The sequence below is a fragment of the Bos javanicus genome, chromosome 4 (assembly GCF_032452875.1).
Source record: "Bos javanicus breed banteng chromosome 4, ARS-OSU_banteng_1.0, whole genome shotgun sequence".
NCBI lineage: Eukaryota > Metazoa > Chordata > Mammalia > Artiodactyla > Bovidae > Bos > Bos javanicus.
The window spans coordinates 75464397-75478928 of record NC_083871.1 but is presented as its reverse complement, the minus strand read 5'-3'; the positions used below and the strand labels follow the sequence as shown (position 1 = coordinate 75478928).

The following is a 14532-nucleotide window of genomic DNA, read 5'->3' as shown; positions in this document are numbered from 1 at the left end:
CACCGGGCACACCTGCCGACGTGGCGCCGGCTGCCTGCTGGTATCAGCACCCTGTCCCAAAGCCAGTGGGCGGGCAGGCGAGCGGGACAGAGGCGGGACGCGGGGCCCTTGCACCCAAAGTGACTGTGCAGCAGGAAGTGGGAGTGCAGGTGAGTACACGAGGGTGAGGGAGGGTAGAGGAGGGCTGTAAGAGTGTGCGGCGTGTGTGAGAGCGAGGGTGTAAAGAAGTGAGTGTGAGAACACAAGAGTGTCTGTGAATGAGTGTGTAAGGATGAGAATGTGGGTGAGCATTGTGTGTGTGTTCCTATGCGACTATGTGTCTGAGTGTGTGTGTGTGCAATTGTGTACACACTACAAAAGCCCAGCCCAGCACTTCACCACCCTGAAGAACCATGGTACTCAGTGGACACCCCAGGGCCGAGCCCAGGTCTGCGGCAAGGCACTTTCTCTGGAGGCATAAGGCCACCTCTGACAGTCCACAGGCACCTCTGCTCATGTCTGGAGATGAATCCTGGAGAGAGACCACACTTCAGGTCTCCATGTACCTCACAGAGATTTCCTTCCTACATGTTTTCCTCCTCAGGGGTACCATGAAACAATGAGTTCAGCTCTGTTGTCATTGTTTCTTCTTACATTTTACTTTGGACAAAGCCACAGAAAGAGTGACATTTTTCTCACCAGCTTCTCCAAAAGCATCACTGATGCTCTGTACATCACTGTGTGCATGGAGAAGAGTGCAGCCTCCAGAACCATCGAGAATCCCAACTGTGCTGAGTCCCGTGAGCGAGCTCCCCAGAAGCTCACAAACACATGTGCCCTAGAGCATGTGGCACATACCATGTTTCCAGATGCCACCACCAAAGTCTCCAGCCTGGTCTCTCCTCCTGCCATTTATTCCCACTTGTTTCCCAGATAATTCTGCCCACAGACGAATCCCTCCAGGTTGGCATCAAGCCGACCTGAGCAGATCCAACCTGCGCCAAGATCTTGGAAACACAGATCAGTTCAACAGCAGCAGCCAACAATGACCAAAATGCATTCAGAAACTGAACACTTGTGCAGAGATAGACCCATTCTCCAACACAGAAGTGCAAGACGAGCGAACAGGGTGAACCGATTGGCTTGCAGGCGGGATTGAAGCCAGTCTGCTGAGCTACACCAAGTACAAAGGCCTCACTCTAGGCACACATTGCATCGTTAAATAAAATTACTTTAGCACAGTCCTTTGAATTCCAACCCAGGCTGTGCAAAATCTGGAGTAAAGTTTACCTGTTTTATCTTTGCGAAGATAAAGATTTTGCAAAGGAAATTCACAATGAGATCAAGATTGAAGCAATTTCTTTTCCACGTCAGCCTGTTAAGTCACAGGCCACCTTCTCCCCCTTGCACTCCAGACCAGGAGCTGGAGAAACGGATATGGATGCACCGGCCAAGGCGACCTTACAGTAACAGTGGATACACTGGCCAAGGAGACTTTACAGTAACAGTGGATCACTGGCTGAGGGGACTTCACAGTAATGGGGAGGGGGTGACACCTCCCTTGTCTCTGCACAGGGCAGCAGTCCCGTGGGAGGAGGGGCAGAAACTTCATTATCATCTTTATTTTGTATGACTGCACAGCTTCTACTTCTTTCATTTCATGTTACTGATCGATAAAGTAGCAAGATGGTTCCTGTGCCCATTACAGATGACTGAGAAAAGATAAAAGTCCAATTATCTCTATTTCCATTACTACCATTTATTATAACTAGGGGGTAGAATGATGAAAAGAGGAAAGCTGCCCTCCCCTAGAGCTCACAGTCTGAGAGGGAGCATGTCTGCTGTCTTAGTGGGCTCAGGATGCCATAACTAATACCACAGCCTGAATATACCACAACAGAAATGTGTCATCACAGTCCCAGAGACTGGGGGTCAGAGACCGACGTGCCAGCAGGGCCGATATATCCTGAGCCATCTCTCACTGGCACGCAGAAGCTACTTTCGCTCCTCTCCTTGTCTTCCCTCTGTGTGATTTCCCCTTGTAAGGACAACAGTTGTATAAGGACAGGGCCACCCATAGGATCCCATTATACCTTCACCACCTCTTTAAACCTAGACAGCATATTAAAAAGCAGAGACAATTACTTTGCTGACCAACGTCCATCTAGTCAAAGCTATGGTTTTTCCAGTAGTCATGTACGGATGTGAGAGTTGAACTATAAAGAAGGCAGAGCATTAAAGAACTGATGCTTTTGAACTGGGGTGCTGGAGAAGACTCTTGAGAGTCCCTTGGACAGCAAGGAGAGCAAACCAGTCAATCCTAAAGGGGATCAGTCCTGAATATTCATTGGAAGGACTGATGCTGGAACTGAAGCTCCGATACTTTGGCCACCTGATGTGAAGAGCCGACTCATTGGAAAAGACCCTAATGCTGGGGAAAACTGAGGGCATGAGAAGGGACAGAGGATGAGATGGTTGGATGGCATGATCAACTTAATGGACATGAGTTTGAGCAAACTCCAGGAGACAGTGAAGGACAGGGAAGCATGGTGTACTCCAGTCTATGGGGTCACAAAGAGTCAGACAGGACTGAGGGACTGAAGGAAAACAACAAAACCTCTTAAAAGACCCCATTTCCAAGTCCATTCACATTCTAAAGTCCTGGGGGTTGAGGTAACTACCTATGCCTTTGGGGCCACATTCAGTCCGTAGCATCCACCATCAAAGGCCTGAGGGGGCCAATGGGGAATGAAGGCCATTCTCACAACGTCATCCAGGCAGATTTGGGAAGGTGGTCTGTAAAAATGCTCCTCTGGGGAACTCCAGTGAGGGGTCCAACATAAACCTCCAAAGAATTATAGACTCCATGCAAAGGGATGGCTCCCAAAATGCCAATCTTCAAGGCTTTATTAACTTACATGCCTCCTTCAAGCACTTTTCCTTAACTTTATCAGGCGTGACCCTGGAATCCCTAATTAGGTTCACATTCCTCAGGAAACTGTTCTCCCACTGAGAGTTAAAGCCCAATTTAGCCCGTCTAATCCGCATGAGAACACACCGCCCTACAAATGCAATTAAGCCTTATTGGTCCCGCCTGTCCCCCTACAGCCCCTGGATGCAGGCAGGGGTAGGGGGGGTGGTGGTGGACGAGAGAAGGAAAATCACTGGGATCATTTCACTATAGTTTCTCTTAGATAAGTCTTCTAAAAACTATTTTTACTTTTCCCATAATTTCTTGCAAGAAGCCCACGCATGGGAGAACACCCCCCTCCCCACACTGTGACCCAACGGCAAGGCACTTTAAAAACACTGGGTGCACCGCAAGGTGACAGAGGGGGGCTCAGATGTCAGCGGTAGAATGAGGAAGATGGGGGGAGAGTGTGTACTCTGGGAGTCCACTGCTTCAGGTGCAAAGGCCAGCGAACTCAAGCTGAGTGCAAGCAAGTGGAGGGCCCCAGTGGCAAGAAGGACTGCAAAGCGCCGAGCACACACCAACTCCCCACCTGTGATGTGACCACACAGATGCACCCACCATCAAAACACATCAAGCTGGACATTTATGATCAGTGACCTTTCTGAATGCATGCTTCAGTGCTACACAAAAGTTTATTTTAAAATATATATCTTAGTTTCAAGTGCCACAGAGTCAGCTATGGAAGAACAGAAAAAACTTAGGACTCTGCTTCAGAGACTGACATTCAGTTCCTAGAATGGCCCCTGCTCTCTCCCAATTGGCCTGAGGGACTCAGGTGGCCCCCTGCTATCTGAACTCAGTCTTCCTCGACTATGAAATGGATACTATCACCTTACAAGAGGGATGTGAACTTAGAGATATCAGGAAAGGCTGTCAAGATACACACTATCAGATTGTGATGGAAACTCCCGTCCCTCCAAGAGGACCATCCTGTCGGGCTGGGAGGATTCTGTCTCTCCCGACACAGACATCCCACAGCAATGGTCAGACGGCATTTCCTCAGGATGCAGCTGCAGCAGCAAGACTGCCTCTGTCATCACATTCAAGGTGGAGGAAAAGGAGGGCATCTCCCTGACCCCCTGTTCACCAAGACTTCTCCTTCCCTCTCTTCCCACTAAGCCTCTCCCCGTCCCCCAGCAAGCCCCTCCCCTCTCTGCCAGAAAGCCCCTCCCCTTCCAAAAGCCCCTCCCCTCCCCTTTCGCTCCCAGCAAGTCCCTCTCCCTCCCTTCTTCCCCAACTTAGCCCCTCCCTCCCCTCCCCTCCCCTCTCCCCTGCAAGAGGCACCAAGCTCTTTCCTTCTCTCTCATTCTACAAGGACACCTGCAAGGCTGGGAGGTCTTTGCAGACAGCAACACAGGAAAAAGAACCCTTCCCTCAGGCTTAAACAACTCAACCAGAACAGCCTAAATAACAACACTTTGTTGTACAAGCTAGGTGGAGCCAGGAGAAACAGAGTCAGGAGCTGCACCAAAAATTCAGGACAAATACTGTGTGTGCTTTTGCTTTTTTTATGAGAAGAGCTTAGAAATGCTATGACACCACCCCCATGACTTTGTAACACTCTCCTTCTTGTTACAAAGAGGAAAGGAAGAAAAGGCACCTACAGAAGCAACAGTTTTTAAGGACGGAAATGGTACATGCCACAAAAGGGGAATACCAAGGAAATTTCTCAAAAAATATTTTGTCAAAAGTATCTAAGAATAGTACAATGAATAACCTGGTTTTTGCCAACTGTCCTTTGATCCAGGGAAGGACTGATAAGGGAGAAAAAAAATGACAAATTTTAATAGATCATAATTTATCATCAAATCTCAGAAGAAAAACTTAAAACTTTAGCATTAGGCTGCACAGGGCCAGCTAGCTCATTCTGAATGTCCACATAAACATGTCCCACTAAACCCACAGGAGTTCACCCTGATGAAGCTAAACCTCCATCCACATTTGCAAAATCCTACCAATGGTGTCACTCTCCACCCAGAATCCCAAAAGGAAAGCCTAAGAACTGTCAGCAATCCTGTCCCCATCTGGCCAGGACACCAATCCTATCTGCCAGTTCTTCCCCCAAAGGCTCACAAATTCCTTCCAGTAGCCTCCTCTGCCAGAATAGGCTTCGACCCTTGTTGGGCACCACTAAGCTTCCAGAGGGCCTCCTACAGCCGGGAAACTCCCCAAAAAAACACTTATTAAAAGTAAAGAAGAAAACCTCTACAAGGACAGAATCTCTGACTTCATAGCCTGCGGGAGCCACTCACACAGTCTACCTCCCATCCTCCAAAAAGAAGCTCTTATGAGTTTATTCTAATGATGGTCTACGCAGGGGAAGGGGAAGCCGACAGCCCAGAGCCCAGTGCCCAGCTCTGCTAGGACAGAAGGGAGGCCGGCTGCCTCTGGAAGTTCCTGGGGGACTAAGGAGTTGAAAGGTGCAGAGATACACAGGACACATGAGAAGGCCAGAGTCAAAACACCTAGAAACACACAAAAATGAACGGTGCCAGCTGTACCCAGAGGTGACCAGAGGGCATCCCAGGAGCTATTTCTGTGCTTGAAGGGAGATGGGAGGCAGGCACTTCCTGAATCCTGGCTCAAAATAAATAGCTTTCCTAGAGGAAAAACAAAGCACAGAGTGCAACTGGAGTTTAATTTTACAGATTAAAATGTGAAGGCAGGGACTCAAATGCTTAGTTGATTATTTCTATCCTGTTGCTACAAAAGGAGAAATGGATTTTTAAAATATGACACCTATCCTCTAGAAGTAGCTACACAAATGTAAAACCAGCAACTTGATTAGAAACGTCCTTCTCTGTGTACGACTATAAGCAATTCTGGACAAGAGGCCTGAAGATGCCAACACAGACCCCCATGAAACACCCACAGACACACTCTGGTCATCACCAGGGCTGGATGAGCCACATTTTGGGTTGTGACCTCAGTGCTGGCCCTCTGTTCTCAGAGGCCCTCAGCCTCAAGGTGCAGTCCATAGACACACATGCTAGGGGGTGGCCTGCAGTGGGGGTGGGGGTGGGGGAGCTGCCACAAGGCACAAGATGTCCAGATATGGGGGGAACAGGCCCAAAGCCAGCACCCTGAGCATGGGACCTGCAGAGATCCCTGAGGCCCACCCACAGGGGATAGGGGACAATGAAGTCATGCAGGGTTCTGTCACCTCTCCCAGCCTGAACCTAGTGCTTAGGACACAACAGACAGAAAAGCAGCAGAGAGAGGATCTCGGAGAACAAGAGCTGGCTTGAACCTGCTCTACTGGAAGGCTCGTTTCACTGGCCAGAGTTGGACCTCATCCCCAAAACCACCAAGCAAGTCCCAGGAACCTGCCTCTTCGTAGACCACAGGCTAGGACCTGAACAGACAGCATGGGCATGGCAGGAGGGCACCAAGAGGACCATCTACGGATGCACGGAGGACACCTGGGCATCTAGGGCACACTGCCTTACTCCTTTTTGTAGGAGGAGACACCCACACTCACAGAGCTGCCATGTGCTATCAGAACCCAGCCCCAGGTCCAAGGGCCCCTTCCCCTGTGGGTCTCATGGCTTTAGGAGATGTTTCTGACAGCTACATGTGGAAATTTCCACTTTCTACTTCTATTCTCCCAAAAGGAGTGCAGGTTACAGGGAAATATCAATACAGAATCATCTATTACAGAATCTCATGAACCAGTGAATCCAGTCACACCCAGAAAGGAGGGAAATATTCACTGAGTGCTTTTCCTTGTTTTTGTTTACATTTGAGTGACAGGTGCCCACAGAAGCCTGGCCCCGGGACAGCTCTTCCTCCACGACTTTTCCCAGGCTGCACAAGGCACACTCCACAGCCGGACTCCCGCCCTGCTGTCTGACCCAGAACGAGCACACGCTCCATGGTTACTCTCCTCACAAAGGGGGACGTCTGCTTTGATCTGAGGAGTCCTGGGTGCCCTTGCTCTGTCAGCAGAGCCCAACTGCACAAGCATCCTGATGCCTTGCAGGCAAGGCACCTGTCCTCTCCCGTCTCTGGCCTCAGCAAGCAAGCTTGCTTGACTGCATCTAATTGTCCGTTATGTAAGTTCCCCTCTGCAGTTCCAATAATTAACTGGGATCAATTTGCTAAAACAAAATTTCAAAACATTACTGCTATCATTCCTCCCATTCCCCCAAATCCTACAGATGTGGGGGACACAGAGCAATGGCTAATTTGCCACAGGGCCCTCACCCAAGTGGTCTCTCTATAAAGGACTATAAGTTGTGCTGGCTGAAGATGATGGTGAGGGAAGGGCTGTTTTTGAACGAACCTTCCCAAATATACACATTTAAATGACTGTGGCTCTTCAAAAGTCACCTTGAGACACTTTACACGTATTCCAGTTATCGTGTTATCAATTAAAACTGACAAAACTAAAATCCTGTTACAACTGCCTTCTGGTCTGAGTCAGGTCCTGGGGAAGAGGCACGACTACAGGCAGGGGCGACCAGCACAGCGTTCCTGTGCCAGGATCCACCTTGGGATACACCAAACATCAAGTCCTCCCCTAAAGCACGGAGCCAAGCCACTAATGAAGTCACAAAACACATGCTCCCAGGATTCCAAAAGGTATTCTGGGAAACTTGAGCAATGCCCAGGCTCAGGCGCCCCTCCCCTCACAGATGAGGTTGCCAACCAAGAATCTGTGACAACTGACCCCAGAGGATCCCCTACCCAAGGGTTTGGCTCCCATGCTGGAGTGAGAAGGATGTGGTTCAAAAGTAGGCTCCAAGGGTGCCCCCAATGTCCTAGGCTAAATAACAAAGTACATTAGGACCCACAGCGGCCCAGGCTTCCTCCTGCTGCCCTCCCCACCCCCAGAGGACCCCAGTCCATTAGGTAACTAGCCAAAAGGCTGAATGTGCAGCCAGGGAGTACAGATTCACATTAGGTATGTGTGGAAGCCACCTTCTTAATCACTATGCCATGTGGAATGAAAAGTGATGATTTAGAGAAAGCAGAAGAGCATATTTGTATATTACATGATTTATGTAAAATAAATCTATTTCAAAATAAGATTGTAATTTCCTTCTGGGCTTTTCTGAGGAAGGACTAGTTAATTCTACATAAATATAGCGTTATAGCTTAAACTTTGGAGAAGGCAATGGCACTCCACTCCAGTACTCTTGCCTGGAAAATCCCATGGACGGAAGAGCCTCGTAGGCTGCAGTCCATGGGGTCGAGAAGAGTCGGATGTGACTGAGCGACTTTACTTTCACTTTTCATTTTCATGCATTGGAGAAGGAAATGGTAACCCACTCCAGTGTTCTTGCCTGGAGAATCCCAGGGACGGGGGAGCATGGTGGGCTGCCGTCTATGGGGTCGCACAGAGTCGGACACGACTGAAGCGACTTAGCAGCAGCAGCAGCTTAAACTTAGGCTGCACTAGAGAACAAATCAGTCGTGAAGGAGTGAGACAGTCAACTACATAGCCACGTGATCGTATCACCTGGCCACGTGCCACCACCAGCTTCAACAGCCTGCTTCCTCTCGTGTAATGTCTGCCAGTCTGTCCGGTGCCCAGCAGGGTCTGGTAATGCCCACACACAGAGAAGTGAGAATAAAAGGTGGCACCAGAACCTCCTATAGCAGTGTTGTTCATGGGATGAGCTTCTCCAGTTTACAGTGATTCCATCCTGCTGGCCACTTTCTACACCCTGGAGGAGAGCTCCATGACCCCACAATCAGATTATTTGGGATTTAAAAACATGAATTTTTCATACGGAGGAAACTGCCATGCTTCTATTTTATATATATATAAAGCTTATATATAAGCTAGGAGAGTGCTTATATAAAATAGCACTCTCCTAGCACAGCTGCATGGGCGTCCCTAGTGGCTCAGTGGTAAAGAATCTGCCTGCAATGCAGGAGACCCAGGTTCGATCCTTGCGTCAGGAAGATCCCCTGGAGGAGGGCATGGCAACCCACTCCAGTGTTCTTGCCTGGAGAATCCCATGGACAGAGGAGCCTGGCAGGCTACAGTCCGTGGAGTCACAAAGAGTCGGACACGACTGAAGTGACTAGCAACAGCAGCACAGCTGCATATGGCTTGTTGACAGAAGAGCAGATCCAGAACCGTCCAATAGGAATTCACACATGGGGCCGTTCCCCAAACTCTGGCCTTAGAGTAACAGTTTCCAGTGGGACAACAGCCACAGCCATGAACACACCTTTAGCAAATGAAATGTGTCAAGTGACTTTTCTACTAATTATAATAAGTCAAAAAAAGATCAGTGAGGACAGTCTAACAGGAAAGGGATCTTACAGGAAAAGAAACAAAATTGCCCAGAAGAAGAGCAGAACTTACTAGGGCTTGCTGGTGCTTCTGATCCCAGTGACAATGTGCAAAAAACAAAAAACAAGACAGGGAAGCAACAAAGATGTCCTTCACTGGGCGAACAGATAAATAAACCACGCTACATCCAGACAATGTAATGTTACTCAACACTAAAAAGAAATGAGCTATCAGACCATAAAAAGACACGGAGAAAACCTAAATATATACGACTAAGCGAAAGAAGCCAGTCTGAAAAGGCTATATACTGTACGCTGCCACTTAGCTGCTCAGTCATGTCCGACTCTCTGCGGCCGCATGGACTGCAGCCCACCAGGCTCCTCAGTTCACGGGATTTTCCAGGCAAGAATACTGGAGTGGGTTGCCATTTCCTCCTCCAAGGGATCTTCCTGACCCAGAGACGGAACCTGTGTCTCTTGCATTCTTAGCACCACCTGGGAAGGCCATATGTACAGTACACTTCCAAATATATAATGTTCTGGAAAAGGTAAAACTATGGAGACTGTAAAAAGATGGGCAGTTTCCTGGGGTTCTAGGGGAGGAGAGATGAGCAGGTAGAGTACAGAGGATTTTCAGGGCAGTGAAACTACTCTAATGATACTGTAACGATGGAAACATGTCATTACATGTTTGTTCAAGTCCACAGAATGAACACCACCGAGAGTGAACCCTAACATAAACCATGGACTTCAGTTAGTAATATTACATTGATATTGGCACATCCATTGTAACACGAGCACCATACCGGGCTGTGTGGATGTTGATGGTAAGAGGGATATATAAATTCTTCCTACTTACCACTCGATTTTATTATTTTACTATCCGTTTTTTAAAAATCAAAAGCCAAATATCAAAACACAGGCACCCACCTGTCTACTGAGGGTGGATAAATGAAATCCTCTACCTGGACTGGCCCCGCCCCCTGGTAGGTCCTGGATGTGTGGCAGGCCAAAATGGACCTGAGGTCAGCGAGCTACATCTAGGCACCCAGCTCGGGGCCTGACTGACAGCAAATCAGGAAACGTTTGTTGAATTGGGCAGTTTAAAAATTAACCACCTCTTTCCTTAGTGCAAGGAGTGGGAGGAGGAGGGAAGGGAAGTGTAAACATTCAGTGAGAGGCCAGGTCAGGGTGTGCAGGTAGGACATGGCTCTCAGGTCTTGTTTCCTGGTGGGCAGTGTGACTCTTTCAAGGCTCAGGGTCACCTGTAAGGCTGGGATGAGGACACAATGACCTCTGAGGGAGGCTGTGACAATCAAAGTTAGAAAAGCCACAGCTCAGCACGTCACTGACAATCCCACAATACCGTAGCTGGTTCTCATTCCTTCTGAGCACCCATTAGGAGCCAGTCACTGGTTAGGTACTTCGTTATTGATCTCATGTCACCCAAAACCACCCTGCTGGATTACAATCACCCATCATGTTTCAGATGAGACCGTTAAGCTGCCTGTGTATGCGAGGACCTAGGGTGATGAACACACAGACCCTCACAGGCTCTGTCCTCAACCAACCAGGACTTTTACGAAAAAATTCTCGCTCTTTCCTTTCTGCCAACTCACAGCTCAGCCCCTATATGGGGCCTTACATTTGCAAAAACCTAGTGGAGGTATAGTGCTCACACCCACTCACCAAAGCTCAAGGAACCCCATCTCTGCCACGTCTAGGGGGTGCCCCTAGTGACCCCATCCCCCAAGTGTCTCCTCACCATGGTCTGCTTTCCTGAAACAGCTTTATTTCTTTTCTCCTACTTCCTTTTTTCTCTTACCAATGAGTCAGCCAGAGGCCAGGAAAAAAACAAGATACAATGCCCAAACAGCTCTCGTGGCACCCATGAACAAGCACAGCCTCCCAGGGAGCAAGATATTTGGAATTCCAAACTTCCCAGTAATTATACATAACTCATTCTGCTTCCTTAGAATTTAAATAATTACCATAATTAATAGCTAAAAGCAAGCTGATTCAAGTGGATTGTAGATGTATTATTCACCCATTTTACACATGAAGAAACTGAGGCTCCAGGGAACTGGACTTGCTCCAGCACACGAGAAGGATAAAAGCCCAAGTTTCTGCCTCCATGTGCCCTTGGACAGCAGGGCCTCGCCTGAGGGGACATACTGCCCAACAGCCAAGAAGAAAGAGACCCTGGTCCTAGCTCAAGGCTCCATTCCCCTGCCTGAGCACCCAGTCCATGGTTCAGTCCCTTTTTTGCAGGGTGGCTCTCTCCTTCCATATCTCCGACTCTACCAAGGGGACATGCTGGGCCCGGCTGGGAGTCTCTGCTGGACAGCAGCATGACGATGCCAGCAGACTCACCACGTAGTAACATACCACACGATGACATGCGTGCTGTGCCCTCCCCTCCAGTGTTCCCAGCACACAGACCCACAGACCACACCATCCCCAAGTCAGTCATCACAGCAAAGCCTGTGCTTTCAACCAGAGCTTCACCTAAGTTTTCTCAAAGAAATCTGGACACACACAGTTAGGCACAGATGTGCAGTGATTAAGGACCCAGCCGTGTGGGGGAGCCGTGGCTCAGCTCCTGGGAGACTGAACTGCCTACCTCCCACCCCACACTGTGCTTATCTTCAGGGGCGGCTGAGAATTTATGATCTGCTCAGCAGTACCGCCATTATAGTTCTGGAATAAGAAGAGTCTTTGTTATTGCCAGTGGCATTCTCTCCTGCCATTCAAAGCTGCGTTATCCAAAAAAAAAAAAAAAAAAATGAATACGATACATTTCCCCCTCCACCATGATCTAATAAGAATAAAAGCTTAACTATCCCGAGCAAACTGCCAATTATTGTGGCTAGAAATGCCATAATCAGTGATAGTTAAGGCTTTTGGAATAGTCTTTGAACCAAAGAATTCAATCCCCTAAGTGGCCGGCACCAGGTCTCCTTGGAGAATCGGTGCCAAGGGCAGTGGGGCTCAGTCTGCAACAGTGGGTCAAGAGTGGCCAGCCAGAGTGTCACATGAGAAAGTACACACAGGCATACATACACAATGTATGCTCACACACGTGCTGGTGTGTGCACATGTGCACACATGCACGATAACACAGGACAAATAGGGTTCTGGGCATGGCTCTCTCCTCTGTCTGCCCTACGTGGTGATGTGGATTTTACATAACTCATTCCACTTCCTTAAAATTCAAATAATTACCCTAACTAACAGCTAAAAGCAAGCTGATTCAAGTGGATTGTAGATGTATTATTCACCCATTTTCAATTCAGTTCAGTCGCTCAGTCGTGTCCGACTCTTTGCAACCCAATGGAACTGCTGCACTCCAGGCTTCCTTATCCATCACCAACTCCCGAAGCTCATTTTACACATGAAGAAACTGAGGCTCTGGGGAACAAGCTCCGAAGTACAAAGCTCACTGTAACTGGGACTCTCAGGGGCTGGGGTTCCGTCCAAACCCTCACCAGGTAAATGGGAGAAAACCCTCTTGGAAATCTGAAATGTACCCCCAGGGTGGCATCGTCCACACCTCCACTGCTTACAGGAATCTCTGCTCTGACACACACACACACATTGTTCCTTGGGTTGAAAGTACATAGCACGATGGAGGGTGGCGAAGCAGACCTAAAATAACCAAGGTTAGAAATCAGTCACTCCCAGTGCTAAGAGTGAGCAAGAACGCCTGGCCTTGGACAGAAAGGGGAAGCCTTCTCCACAGCGAGATCGGAAGTGACAGCAGAAGTGCCTCAAAGCCCCACCATGGGGCCTGATCTTGAACCGACTAAAGCACACATCATGTGACATCTCGGAAGAGAATGGGATTTGGGCGGGGTTGTGGGGGTAGTTAGCCAGCTTGGGGGCTGGATAACAGAGCAGTATTGCACTCTATCCTAGCTTTGCCACTTCCCCATGAGTCCCAAATGCGCCATAACAAAAAGTTTAATAAGAAAGTTCGTTCTTTTAATCTCTTTATTGAAAAAAAGCAGGGCTAGAGCCACCTGTGACTTTCCTAGCTTTATGTGTGTGCATGTGCCCGTGTGAGTAAACTGCATGCATGTGTGTAAAGTGTGTGCATGTATGCGGCATGGGCGAGTGTGGACTGTGTGTGACTGCATGTGCATGCCTGTGTATACGGTGAGGAGAGTGGAGGAAACCAGGATCCTCACACGGAGAGCACACATGTGAAGTCAGCCCACAGTTCCACAAAGCTGGCCTCCAGCACACATTCCTTCCACTCAGAGCCCAACCAGGAAAGGTTGACCCATGAGGTCCAGAGCAGCGACAAAATCTCAAGACTCTCTAAACCCCATCTCCCTGGACCTCCAGCCACAGGGCGACCTGCAGGGCATCTGAGGAGGTCCCAGAAAGGAGAGGCGATGCATGGGCCCTGGCCCCACTGAAGGTAACATCATACCTGGAATGTATGAGAGATGCAGACACCGGGACCCACGTGGAAAACCAGGGCTTTATCTAGGGGTGCCTGCAGCTTCCATATGCCATTTCCAGGCCTCCTGCTGCTGCTGCTGCTAAGTCGCTTCGGTCGCGTCCGACTCTGTGCAACCCCATAGACGGCAGCCCACTAGATTCCTCTGTCCCTGGGATTCTCCAGGCAAGAATACTGGAGTGGGTTGCCATTTCCTTCTCCAATGCATGAAAGTGAAAAGTGAAAGTGAAGTCGCTCAGTTGTGCCCAACTCTTAGCGACCCTATGGACTGCAGCCTACCAGGCTCCTCCATCCATGTGATTTTCCAGGCAAGAGTATTGGAGTGGGTTGCCATTGACTTCTCCTCCAGGCCTCCTCATTCCCCACTAATTAAATCTCTGCACCCAACCCAGCACCCCAGACCTCAAGTGTTTCGTAGGGCCACCCAGCAATTTAACCCTTCCAGGGAATGCACAAATATAGGACAACTTCCCTGATTCAGGGTTTCCATACTTCCATGACTGCCTGAAAATCCCAACCCATCCATGTATGTGCATGCTAAGTCGCTTCAGTCATGTCCAACTCTTTGCAACCCCATGGACTGCAGCCTACCAGACTCCTCTGACCATGGAACTCTCCAGGCAAGAATACTGGAGTGGTTGTCCGTTTCTCCTCCAGGGATCTTCCCAACCCAGGAATCGAACCCACATCTCTTACGTCTCCTGCATTGGCAGGCAGGTTCTTTACCACTAGCACCACCTGGGAAGTCCTCCAAATCCCATGTATGAACTACATTCAAAAATGAAACCAGAAAAATCCCCAAGGCCAGCCATGGGCCCCAGACCCTACCCAGCCCCTCCCTACCCTACAACAGCAGCACATC

General features: G+C 49.0%; 1 protein-coding gene across 8 annotated transcripts in view; it reads right to left on the bottom strand.

Moving 5' to 3' along the window:
• Window positions 1-14532, bottom strand: part of TNS3 (tensin 3) — a 222886-nt gene that overhangs the window by 150748 nt on the left and 57606 nt on the right. The gene's annotated exons all lie outside the window — the stretch shown is intronic.